Raw genomic sequence first — 14,164 nt, 5'->3', positions numbered from 1 at the left:
TTAAAGATATTTTCTCTGATTTACTCTTATTTTATGATACACGACGCTGCTTTAGTTTATCGGGAATTTATAACATACAACAAAATAAATAAATAACTTCACAGTTATTATATTATAAATAAAATATTTATAAACTGTGTCGTTTCGAAAAAATATCATATTGTATACTTTATTTAGTAAATTCAAATGTTTCGCTATATTTTTCATGCGGTTGACGCTCCCATAGGATCCCACTCCGGTTACAAACAGTTTTGTGAACATCTTGAAAAAGCCTCCGAGAGGAAACGTCGAAGAGTCCGTGTTTAACTGAACAATATTTTTGTACATCCATATTGCTTCAGAAACATCTAAAATTAAGAATAGATCGAATGTAGTATATTTTATTAAATTAATAATTTTGTTGATTTTACAAGAATAAGTCTGATATATGAAAAATCACTGAACGAACAGTCACAGAAACACTTATTTCCTGATAATACACATCTAGATAGATCAGCTTTGAGAAAAAAACTTACGAGTGCAAAACGCAAGAATGTAACCGTATACAGCTGCTTGTCGGGAAACTGTCGCTATGTAGACTCCACGACTGCGAGCGAAGCGTAGCGGAGCAAGCCCCAGGACTCGCGACAGGCGCAACCCGGCTGCCAGCGAGCCCTGAACTTCACAGGCTTCGTCCTGCATCTGCACACTCGTCGCCGCGCCGGGACGGCGTTGTGCATTCGACGCCAAGTTCTTTATTCTTCTTTATTCCAACTGAAATATTTCTCATTCGAGATTCAAACTTCTCCCAAACCAAATGTTATCAAAATCGGTTCTTGTTCAGCGTATGACTCGTGTGTTCCGTTGCTTATTGACGTCTGTTATTTTGTCATTATAAACTGACACGCTTCCAAAGGGTGATAAGAATCGAATCGATTGTATCAGAGTTAATGTTTCGTTACAATCAATATAAAAGTTATACTTTACCATTTCCACAAATAGGGTCTGTAACAGGATCAGACGAGGAGGTCCAGGGAGATCTAACGAGCGACCTGCGGTCGTTGCTGTAGTATACAGTTCAGATGCCATACACGTGTTTGGGGTGCCAGGATATATCACGCTTTTGGACGGATCGATTCGTCCGGCGGGACTCATTATTTGTTGTACTGGTACTGGTTATGCGTTAGTGGTGTTCCATGTGGCTAGGTCGTGGTAGAACAGCTGACCACAATAAAATATAAATTATCATGGAATGAGCTATTAAGTCATGTAATTAATTTACAATGACAGACCATTCTTAAAGATCTTTCTAATTTAAATGAAATTTATATTCCTAGAATGGTTGTTTCTCATTCATACGAGGAGTTGGAACTCTGTATATTTACCGATGCGTCTGAGCGCGCATATGGTGCGTGTTATGCCCGTAGCGTTAATGATGCAGGTGAGTGCAGTGTGCGGTTACTCATATATATACCCAAAAGTCGTGTTGCGCCTCTCAAGCCTACTTCCATTCCAAGGCTGGAATTAATGGGTGCTGTAGTTGGGATTCGTTTGTATGAGAAGGCGTTAAACTCACTTCGGTTTAAGTTTTCGCGTGTTTTTTGTTGGAATGATTCGACAATCGTGTAGAGGTGGCTTAAAATATTGCACTCGAAGCTTCAGACATTTGTACGCAATCACGTTGCTGAAATTTTAGATCATGGTGCATGTACCTGGAGGCACATCCCAACCCAATATATATATAGATATATATTGTCGCATTTATAATATACCATGTTCAACTGAGATCATATAATCTAAGAATGCACAAGCAAGTTACTGTACCAATAAAGAAATCAGAGCGTATTAATGAAAAACAACTATTCAACGATTTTTTTAATTCTCAAGAAACACATTTTTATTGTATTTTAAAAATTAAAACTTGTGGCCGCTCGTTATTACATTACAACAGATATCGCAACCTGTCGGTGTCTATTAGGTGAAATTGTAGAACAATTGCTAAAAGGGTTGCGATGCCGCCAATTATCTGAAAGGAAATATTGTTTTAATTACTTCCATATTTTTACGACAATATATAATATAAGAATGTGAATTCTTCATAAATACAATGTTATCTGTATCTGACTACTGGAACCAAAAAAGTATTTAGAAATATTTTTTCCATTGAAAGAATTTATTACCCCGGCTAAGAGCTGCCTCGTGAGAACACATATCCCCAGTGGTGAGAATGCAGGTGTTTTGACGACGACCTGGTTGTAGAAGCGCCTCAGTTCATCCCGAAATTCCCTGTCTGCTGATGCACACATCAAGTGACTTACGTGGATTTGCGCAGTTTGAAACTGTGTGAAAAAATAAAGCATAAAGAACACAAATGCAAACCCTGTATCATATCACGGTGCACTTGCCCCAACAATCAAAAGAAAGAAGCGATACGAGCCCCTTGATTGATCCAGTATATTATTGTGTAAAAGGTAATTTGTAAAAAACATATTTGTTAAAGTATTCTCGTATTGTTTTTCAACCGACTTCCAAAAGGAGGAGGTTATCAATTCGTCTGTATTTTTTTTTTTTTTTTTTTTTTTTTTTTTTTTTTTTTTTTTTATGTTTGTTACCTCATAACTTTTCACTGGGTGGACCGATTTTGATAATTTTTTTTTTGTTTGAAAGGTAGTGCTTCCCTCGGGGTCCCATTTTTTTTATTTTTTTTTTTCCGATGATGGTATTCATGTGAAAACGACATAAGTCTTAAATTTGCATTATGTATATGCGCGACAAATAGGTGAATAACTGAAAATCACGTTAACCAATTTTGATAATTCTTTTTTTATTATAAAATATATACTTCAAGGGTAATTTGGTGAAAGTTTGGTAAGGTTCTGAGCACAGGATCCATGACAAAGTAACGGAACGGAAGGGAACGGAACAATTCTGAGGAGCACGTTAGCGATACTCGGTCGAATCTTTTATTTATAGGTTATTTGGATATTTGAGTCACCTTCCGTAATGTGGTTATGTTTATGTAATTATCATAGTCGAATATTATAATCAACTAGCTACCTACCCCGGCTTCGCACGGGTGCAATACTGATACTAAATATACTACAGAATTTGTTTATATACGACATCACATCGCAAACTTCTAAAATTATCAGTGTTTCTTTACTATATTGTTCATGTATTATATACACAAACCTTCCCCTTGAATCACACTATCTTTTAAAAAAAACCGCATCAAAATCCGTTGCGTAGATTTAAAGATATAGGGACAGAGAAAGCGACTTTGTTTTATACTATGTAGTGATGGAACTCCTATACGGCTCGCAGTTAGGGTGCAATATGGGGCAGAATTTCTTAGTATCTTTAATCAAATTTTGTGTATGTGATGTGATGTCATATGATGTACGAAATATAGTTGGTCTTTTTCAAAGTTTTTTTGCTGAGTTCGATTACAGCTCTTTCGAGGGATCCTTGTAGTTTACGCCGCGTGACGTATTAAATCCGCATTTTCGAAAGTCTATTTTTGCTTTATTCGCAAGTTTCCTTTGAAATTGTCCTCGAAGTAATTTCTGACTCATATACAGGGAACGCTTAATCTATCCATATTAAAAAAATAGTTAGTCAACATCAGCTTCACTTAAAATAAAAAAATAAATAAAAATTTTAACAAAAAGAAAAACCGACTTCAAACAAAATACTATTTTAAAACAAATGAATATGCACGAAAAAGTAATAAAAATAATTTCATATTTAACATAATTTGAGAGTCCTCCTAGGTAAAATGAAATGAAAAATATTAGACTACTTAAAAGTCGATTTACTATTATATAATGTAGTTATAATTATTGCCATATTTGGAGTCGGTGTCAGCCAACGCTATACTATATCTATCAAAAAACAATACGAGAATACTTTAAGAAATATGTTTCTTACAAATTACCTTTTCAACCGACTTCCAAAAGGAGGAGGTTATCAATTCGTCTGTATTTTTTTTTTTTTTTTTTTTTTTTATGTTTGTTACCTCATAACTTTGTACTGGGTGGACCGATTTTGATAATTTTTTTTTTGTTTGAAAGGTAGTGCTTCCCGTGGGGTCCCATTTTTTTTATTTTTTTTCCGATGATGGTATCCATGTGAAAACGACATAAGTCTTAAATTTGCATTATGTATATGCGCGACAAATAGGTGAATAACTGAAAATCACGTTAACCAATTTTGATAATTCTTTTTTTATTATAAAATATATACTTCAAGGGTAATTTGGTGAAAGTTTGGTAAGGTTCTGAGCACAGGATCCATGACAAAGTAACGGAACGGAAGGGAACGGAACAATTCTGAGGAGCACGTTAGCGATACTCGGTCGAATCTTTTATTTATAGGTTATTTGGATATTTGAGTCACCTTCCGTAATGTGGTTATGTTTATGTAATTATCATAGTCGAATATTATAATCAACTAGCTACCTACCCCGGCTTCGCACGGGTGCAATACTGATACTAAATATACTACAGAATTTGTTTATATACGACATCACATCGCAAACTTCTAAAATTATCAGTGTTTCTTTACTATATTGTTCATGTATTATATACACAAACCTTCCCCTTGAATCACACTATCTTTTAAAAAAAACCGCATCAAAATCCGTTGCGTAGATTTAAAGATATAGGGACAGAGAAAGCGACTTTGTTTTATACTATGTAGTGATGGAACTCCTATACGGCTCGCAGTTAGGGTGCGATATGGGGCAGAATTTCTTAGTATCTTTAATCAAATTTTGTGTATGTGATGTGATGTCATATGATGTACGAAATATAGTTGGTCTTTTTCAAAGTTTTTTTGCTGAGTTCGATTACAGCTCTTTCGAGGGATCCTTGTAGTTTACGCCGCGTGACGTATTAAATCCGCATTTTCGAAAGTCTATTTTTGCTTTATTCGCAAGTTTCCTTTGAAATTGTCCTCGAAGTAATTTCTGACTCATATACAGGGAACGCTTAATCTATCCATATTAAAAAAATAGTTAGTCAACATCAGCTTCACTTAAAATAAAAAAATAAATAAAAATTTTAACAAAAAGAAAAACCGACTTCAAACAAAATACTATTTTAAAACAAATGAATATGCACGAAAAAGTAATAAAAATAATTTCATATTTAACATAATTTGAGAGTCCTCCTAGGTAAAATGAAATGAAAAATATTAGACTACTTAAAAGTCGATTTACTATTATATAATGTAGTTATAATTATTGCCATATTTGGAGTCGGTGTCAGCCAACGCTATACTATATCTATCAAAAAACAATACGAGAATACTTTAAGAAATATGTTTCTTACAAATTACCTTTTCAACCGACTTCCAAAAGGAGGAGGTTATCAATTCGTCTGTATTTTTTTTTTTTTTTTTTTTTTTATGTTTGTTACCTCATAACTTTGTACTGGGTGGACCGATTTTGATAATTTTTTTTTTGTTTGAAAGGTAGTGCTTCCCGTGGGGTCCCATTTTTTTTATTTTTTTTCCGATGATGGTATCCATGTGAAAACGACATAAGTCTTAAATTTGCATTATGTATATGCGCGACAAATAGGTGAATAACTGAAAATCACGTTAACCAATTTTGATAATTCTTTTTTTATTATAAAATATATACTTCAAGGGTAATTTGGTGAAAGTTTGGTAAGGTTCTGAGCACAGGATCCATGACAAAGTAACGGAACGGAAGGGAACGGAACAATTCTGAGGAGCACGTTAGCGATACTCGGTCGAATCTTTTATTTATAGGTTATTTGGATATTTGAGTCACCTTCCGTAATGTGGTTATGTTTATGTAATTATCATAGTCGAATATTATAATCAACTAGCTACCTACCCCGGCTTCGCACGGGTGCAATACTGATACTAAATATACTACAGAATTTGTTTATATACGACATCACATCGCAAACTTCTAAAATTATCAGTGTTTCTTTACTATATTGTTCATGTATTATATACACAAACCTTCCCCTTGAATCACACTATCTTTTAAAAAAAACCGCATCAAAATCCGTTGCGTAGATTTAAAGATATAGGGACAGAGAAAGCGACTTTGTTTTATACTATGTAGTGATGGAACTCCTATACGGCTCGCAGTTAGGGTGCGATATGGGGCAGAATTTCTTACTATCTTTAATCAAATTTTGTGTATGTGATGTGATGTCATATGATGTACGAAATATAGTTGGTCTTTTTCAAAGTTTTTTTGCTGAGTTCGATTACAGCTCTTTCGAGGGATCCTTGTAGTTTACGCCGCGTGACGTATTAAATCCGCATTTTTGAAAGTCTATTTTTGCTTTATTCGCATGTTTCCTTTGAAATTGTCCTCGAAGTAGTTTCTGACTCATATAAACGGAACGCTTAATCTATCCATATTAAAAAAAAATTAGTTAGTCAACATCAGCTTCACTAAAAATCAAAAAATAAATAAAATTTTAACAAAAAGAAAAACCGACTTCAAACAAAACACTATTTTAAATAAAATGAATATGCACGAAAAAGTAATAAAAATAATTGCGTATTCAACATATTTTTTAGAGTCTTCCTAAGTTAAATGAAATGAAAAATATGAGACTACTTAAAAGTCGATTAACGATTATATCATGTAGTTATAATTATTGTTATATTTGGAGTCGGTGTCAGCCAATAAAACCCTACAGTATATCTATCAAAAACAATACGAGAATACTTTAACAAATATGTTTTTTACAAATTACCTTTTACACAATAATATACTGGATCAATCAAGGGGCTCGTATCGCTTCTTTCTTTTGATTGATGGGGCAAGGGCACCGTGGCTGACACCGGCTCCAAATATACCAATAACTATAACTACATGATATAATCGTTAATCGACTTTTAAGTAGTCTCATATTTTTCATTTCATTTAACTTAGGAAGACTCTAAAAAATATGTTGAAAACGCAATTTTTTTTATTACTTTTTCGTGCATATTCATTTTATTTAAAATAGTGTTTTGTTTGAAGTCGGTTTTTCTTTTTGTTAAAATTTTATTTATAAGAAATATAGATAAAACAGTACAATTAATTTTAAAAAAAAAGTACGTATTTAATATTTTTAAATATTTCGAAAGTAAATATAACCTTACTTATTTTCCTTGGTGGTGGCAATACTAAGTATTGTTGTGTTCAGTTTGAGGGTAACCCAGTGTAACTACCGGCACATGGGACATACAGAACATGTTAGTTCTCAAGTTAACATTAAGTGTCCCTATTCGCCCCTCTGATTACCTATTACAAATAAATATCATAATCATCATATGCATATACAATGATTATCATCAGTGATAATCATTGTATATGCACTAGAAGTAAGGATAAGCTTATAACGCCAAGTTTCCGACTCCGCAAAGTCAATAGATCTTTCTTGGGGCAAGGTATCCATTTCTATAATAAAATTCCACAGACATTTTTAACTTTGCCGTCTTTTAAATTCAAATCGTTTATAAAAAATACGTTGGTGAAAAAGGCGTATTATTCGATACAAGATTTTGTAGATGATAAAAAAGCGTGGAATTAATACCTGTTGACTTCCAGGCAGGATATATTGTAACATGACTGTTAATATATTTGACTGACTATATAATATATTATAACATGACTGTATTTTTTTAAATGTTGAAAAAGAGTAACTACTGAGTTTCTTGCCGGTTCTTCTCGGTAGAATCTACTTTCCGAACCGGTGGTAGCTTCACTTAATTGTTAAATGACGATTCAAAAGTGCTTGTAAAAGCCCACTTGAATAAAGTATACTTTGATTTTGATGATTTTTGTTTTTGGCGGTAGAAAAACTGGTGAGTGGGTGATACCTACACAGACGGGCTTGCACAAAGCCCTTCCACCAAGTAGATCACCACAAATTATAAATATAGAAATGGATAATGAAACGACAGTAGAAAACACTTATCTGTTACAACAACTCCAATACTAATAAGGTCAATTTAATTAATGATACAACAACATTAATCTTATCTATATTCTCAAAATAATGGCAACAATCAATTTAACCGTCACGTTGTACTACTCTATGTGTAGGTACTCATTTGCATATAAGTATAGTTTAATCTTCACCACCCAAATAATCAATCGTTCTTTTCTCACGATGCATGACGTACTAATAGATAACAAAAAAGAAGCAGTGAGTTTGTCCATGCATTTTTTTATTAAATTAAATCTATTCCGTATTAGTTTTTTTTTGTTTTTAAATAACAACCCTTAATTACTCTAGAGTCGAGATGGCCCAGTGGTTAGAACGCGTGCATCTTAACCGATGATTGCGGGTTCAAACCCAGGCAAGCACCGCTGATTCATGTGCTTAATTTGTCTTTATAATTCATCTCGTGCTCAGCGGTGAAGGAAAACATCATGGGGAAACATGCATGTGACAATTTTCATAGAAATTCTACCACATGTGTATTCCACCAACCCGCATTGGAACAGCGTGGTGGAATATGTTCCAAAGCTTCTCCTCAAAGGGAGAGGAGGCCTTTACCCAGCAGTGGGAATTTACAGGCTGTTGTTGTTGTTATTACTCTAACTCACTCACTTTGTCAGAAGACAGGAATAAAGAGTATTGATACTTAAGTCCAGTAGTTATAACGTATCTCTTCGATGATTGCGTGTTCAAACACAGACAAGCACTAAATTTTCAGGTTCTTTATTTGTGTTTCAATTCATTTCCTGCTCGATGGTGAAGGAAAACATGAGAAAACCTGAGTCTAATTCCAACTAATTACTAAAAATTCTATCACATGTGAATCCACCAAACCGCATTGGAGCAGCGTAATATGCTCCCAATTTCGCCCTCAAAAGGAGAGGAGCCCTTAGCGTAGAATTGGGATTATTTCCGGCTTTTCCGACATATGTTGATACTTGGGCGAGGATTAAAAGCTAACAACTTGTTAACTTTGCGAGCAGGTTATATTGTATAATTCTTTTTTTATATTTAAATTAATAAACTTTGATTTTGGAAATAAAGCATCAATGTTGTACACAAGCGAAGACTGGGCGAGTCGCTAGTGATCTTGCACGGGATGACAATATGATTCCCACGTATAAGACGGATGTGCCTTGAAAAGACCGTAAGAGAATTGAACAGTTTAAACTCAAGGAAATTTAGGTCACAACAGAAAAAATCCGCGGTGATTGTTTTAAATGAAATATATACTGCAAAGACAAGGTATTATTAGCAGCTGAGGTCATAGGGTCGGAAGGTCAGTATTGTATTTTTTTCTGTTTAAGATCAAAGGTATTAATTAAAACGAATAATATAGATTTTTATGCAAATATACAACAATAGGTACAACTTCCATATTTATATATTGATGTTATATACATATTGATTTTTCATACATTATTTTTATGTCTTGACAAAACCAAGCCCACTGACTGTCCAAACCAAAACGTGTCCAAACGACGGCAGAATTTATAAAAAGTATGGTCGCGGTTATTTTTTTTTTTTCAAAATGGTTATGTTCAAAAGTCTATAAAAATAAAATGACAATCAAAAAAATATGATTACATTTTTGGTTATGTAGACACGACATGCTTTAAAGAAGTAACAATTTACTCATGACAGCAGCATACAAAATATTTATTTATTGTTTTAGTTTAGTTATTCAATCTATTGAAAGTATTGAAACATTTCTTTTAAAACAGTTTTTAATGAGGCTATAGGAAGGTAAAAATATCGTAATCAGCTGGAATACTGTTGTAAGTTAAACACATACGGCATAAAGGCGAGTGGCTAAGACCATTTGTTCTAGAGGTAGGTAGAGAAAAGGTTTTACTCTTAGACGGGCGACTATTTGAACGAGGGAGCAAAATGTATGCGTTGCAGGATATCGGAGGCGTCAGTAAACCCATGAATTAGCTTGTAAAGAAAGATAATGTCGTTCATGTTTCTTCTAGTATAAAGTGAGCTTGTTCTGTAAAATTTGAGCCTGTGTGTAAGATCTAAGTTCGTGACATTTATTGTCAGTGTAAGAAAGATGATACAAAAATCTCTTTTGAACACGTTCAAGTCTATATATGTGAACTTGATAGCAAGGGTTCCACACTACACTACAATATTCCAGGATAAACTACCCAGAGATATCAAAAAATTTAATTTATTATATATATTTGATACCCTTTGCTGTAATAAAGATGGGCTTATTTTTTATATTTCTCTTTTATAAAGCTACTTTATAAGCAGGCACTTCGAAGATAGGAAAATAGGAAATATCTGAAGTTTCTTAAAGAGGTAGAATAAGCCACAATTCGAGAATAAATCGGGCAGAGGAAACGATCAAATAAGTAAAAAAATAAATTACAAAACAATTGAATTGAAATATACTTTAAAATAAAGAAAGGTTAGGATTAAACATAGAAAAAAAGTAAAACAATATTTATAAAACACAAAAACAAAATTTTTAAAATAAATGTTGATTAAGAGAGTTGTACAATAGGTGGACTTATGGCTATGGTAATTAGTCATGTCTTCAATAAAAACTAAAAGAAAAAAAATATTACATATACTTTTATAAATGATATCTGTAAATAAATATATATGGAAATGAAATTCGATTTGATTGAAAATAAAAGCAGATATGACGAAGAAACAAGAGCCCACTTTTCATTTCGCCGGTATTTCTCGGATCTGCGCAAATGCTGATGTTAAAAGCTGTCTTCAATTTTGACGCAGTATAATAGAAGTAATATACTTATTTATCATGATTAAAGCAAAAATATATCGATACGCAACAACGTGACATTGAAAGCATTAGTCATACAAGACGTTCACCCATTCAGGATCCTAGCTTAACCTATATTTATATGCAAAGTATAATTAACGCCTCTAAGTCGAGCGAATTCGGAATTGTTGGATATAATCTTATTAATACAAGAGTAGGTCACATACAGGCCCACGTCCGTTTTGACAAATGGTCGGCTGTTAGCGTGCAACAGCCTCGGCGCGACGTGACTCGCCCACTGACAATATTCGCTATGGGCTTTGAGCGAGCACTTGCATATTCGTTAAATGCATGTGTTAGGTACATGTTGCAATGGTTATGCGTGTTATACGTTATACTTTATGTTTAATTAACGAGTCGGTCTATTAAATATAATAATATATTGTTATGTTACTGATAAATGTGTTGAACTAGAAAATAACTATTTTTATTGGTGTGCATTATAATAACCAGCGTAATTGACTAGTGTCACTTATAGCTGCTTACCGGAACTCGGTAGAATATATTTTCATTTATTTTAACCAATTTCGTAATATTCTCAGGGAATTTGAATAAAATGTTTATAAATTACATTCAAGCTTAACAAACTTAACACCTTACTTGGTGGCAATCATTTTCGAAATTTCCTCTGAGGATGATCAGTTAATCATCAAACAGTAATACTTTGTAATCTTGTGTTCGGATTTTTGATGTGAGCTGGCGTAAATACAGTCACAAAGGACATAACGTCATAGATCTCAACGTTTGTATATTAACCATTCCTTACATTACCAATGGGGCATTGAGCATTTTCATTTGGTGATGATGACCAATATCCTCACGTAACTCCTTTACCTATCTGCTAACTCATAATATAACAATAAAAACAATTTCTTCTCAGTGAAAACGGAATGACAATATGTACATTCAGAACAAATAAATGTAGAGAATCGATATTAATATTAAATAATAATATACAAGTTGATATTATATGTCAACCTATTCACCTATGATCGTTCCAATTCCAGCAAGACCATGCCCGAGGCATTTTTAATGGAATGGCTATTGAAACGGGCAACCGTAAAAATTTCCAAGGTTCCTAAAGATATATATTACCAGAGAAATGTTAGTAAAACTAGCTCAAAGACCGGCATATTTTACAAATAGGTTCAAATATTAAGTTAGGTGGTCATCTCGTTGACGTCATATTACAAAAGATAAAACATTATTACGCCCTCAATGCCTTTTAATTTTAATGTATTGATAACGCGATTTATTTATTCAAATCACCAACAAAATATACACTAATGCCTAAAATAGGTATATATAGGGCAAGCGGGTACAAACAACCTCAACTACGATAAGATTAGTGACTGATGTCTGTAAGTTTGTAAACTTGCTGGCTCATTCTCACATTGCAAATACAAATTACAACTCTGTAATGAACTAGGAATTTTTAATTTTACCCAAGCATAGAATGAAATATTAAAAGCCTATCCATCCTCGACTTTATCAAGCATTTAACCTCTACTATCGCAGAAACAATAATTATAAGCCTTATAATTTGAAAAACAAGTTATGTTATACAACTTTTTATAATGACACAGTTAATCAATAAATCTTATTGCTCATTAAAATAAAACCTTTTTGGATTCAGCTGTTTGGATTCAAGCTCATTTTTATTTCCTTTGCAGAAATGACTAAGAACGGCAATTGTGGATACTAACCTTGACAAAATACAAATAAGCAGTAGTCATCGTGAGGATTCTTACTTTTTTTTTTTTCTTGAGCAAGTTTACTTTATTTACCTTGCTTTACATTATTTTCCTGACCTCAATAACTGTACAATAGTTACCTAATTTGTTGATATTACATTAAGATAATAATGCTGCGTTAATGCTTATATTTATAATATTTCTTAATCGAATTTATTGAGGATTAATTTTATTTTGTGAGATAGTTACCTTGTTTGTTTACTTAATAAATAAACAATATTTAACCTCTGGGTGGAAGTTCTCTTGGAACGGAACTTAATAAATTCAAGTTTAACCGAAGTTTATGAGATCATAAATAAAACATAAAATCAGCCAGTGCCGCAGATGTAGGTTATATTTGTGTCAAAGTCACTGACTCATAAGTGTACAAGTTTTTTTTTTTTTTTTTGCATAATGTGTGCCCTTAACATAGGTGCCTGCTGGCTGACAGGCTTGCTATTTTCTGAAATATTAGAGATATCGCATTTTCTCACTACACATTTTCGTCTTATTTTTGTTTATATTAACTAATTTCATCGTTTAATTTCATATTTTTTTCACTTTTTTTACTTTTAAATTTTTCTATAATAATTTCGCTAAGTCCTACCCGTTAGTTACGTAGTATTAAATATTTTCATATAAAAATTTTGTTCGATTTTGACCGCTTTTTTTCGTGAATCCTACTCGGATCCACCCCCAGATCATCGCCCCGTACTCGTTTTCTCGATTTCCACTCGGGAAATCGGAAAAGACACCCACCCTCAAAACCGAGGTTACCTAAGCGATCGAAACACGGTCTCCTTACAGGCTTGCTAATTTCTGAAATATTAGAGATATCGCATTTTCTCACTACACATTTTCGTCTTATTTTTGTTTATATTAACTAATTTCATCGTTTAATTTCATATTTTTTTCACTTTTTTTACTTTTAAATTTTTCTATAATAATTTCGCTAAGTCCTACCCGTTACGTAGTATTAAACATTTTCATATAAAAATTTTGTTCGATTTTGACCGCTTTTTTTCGTGAATCCTACTCGGATCCACCCCCAGATCATCGCCCCGTACTCGTTTTCTCGATTTCCACTCGGGAAATCGAAAAAAAAGACCCCCACACCCTCCCAGTTTTCATTTGGTATATCGACTCAGATGACCTTGTAAAGAAAATTAAAAACTTTTGTCAAATTTAAACTTTCGTTTCGGTTGCTCAGTAGGCTAACTTTTAATTATTAGTAACGTCATTTTCTTCTCTGGTGGATGAATCTTTCACAAAAATGACGTAATTCAATAATCAGAAGCTATGGACCGTACCTGTCGTGCGGGTTAATCTAGTCTGCGACCAGATTTTGGATCCAGATGGATTCGGAGATGGAGACCGCTTCGGAGGCCTCTGTCGAAAAACATCGCCCGCTGGAGACGGATGACTCCGACTCCGGAAGCGAGGGAGCTGAGACGGCGAGACCCACTGCCCACCGCCGCGGCAAAAATAAAGGTAACGTCCTAACCCGGGCTAGGGCCGAACTAAAGGAAAAGGAGGAGGAGGATCGGGAAGTTGCCTTCGAGAGGGCTCTCCGTAGCCGTGCCTTTAAAAAGGCACCAACCGAAAGGAAGGACGCAGTAGTGCCGTCATCGTCGGGCACAAACAGCATGGACCCGGCGACGCTCGGA

This window comes from Vanessa cardui, chromosome 10, assembly GCF_905220365.1.
Source record: "Vanessa cardui chromosome 10, ilVanCard2.1, whole genome shotgun sequence".
Classification (NCBI taxonomy): domain Eukaryota; kingdom Metazoa; phylum Arthropoda; class Insecta; order Lepidoptera; family Nymphalidae; genus Vanessa; species Vanessa cardui.
This window is presented reverse-complemented; position numbering follows the sequence as displayed.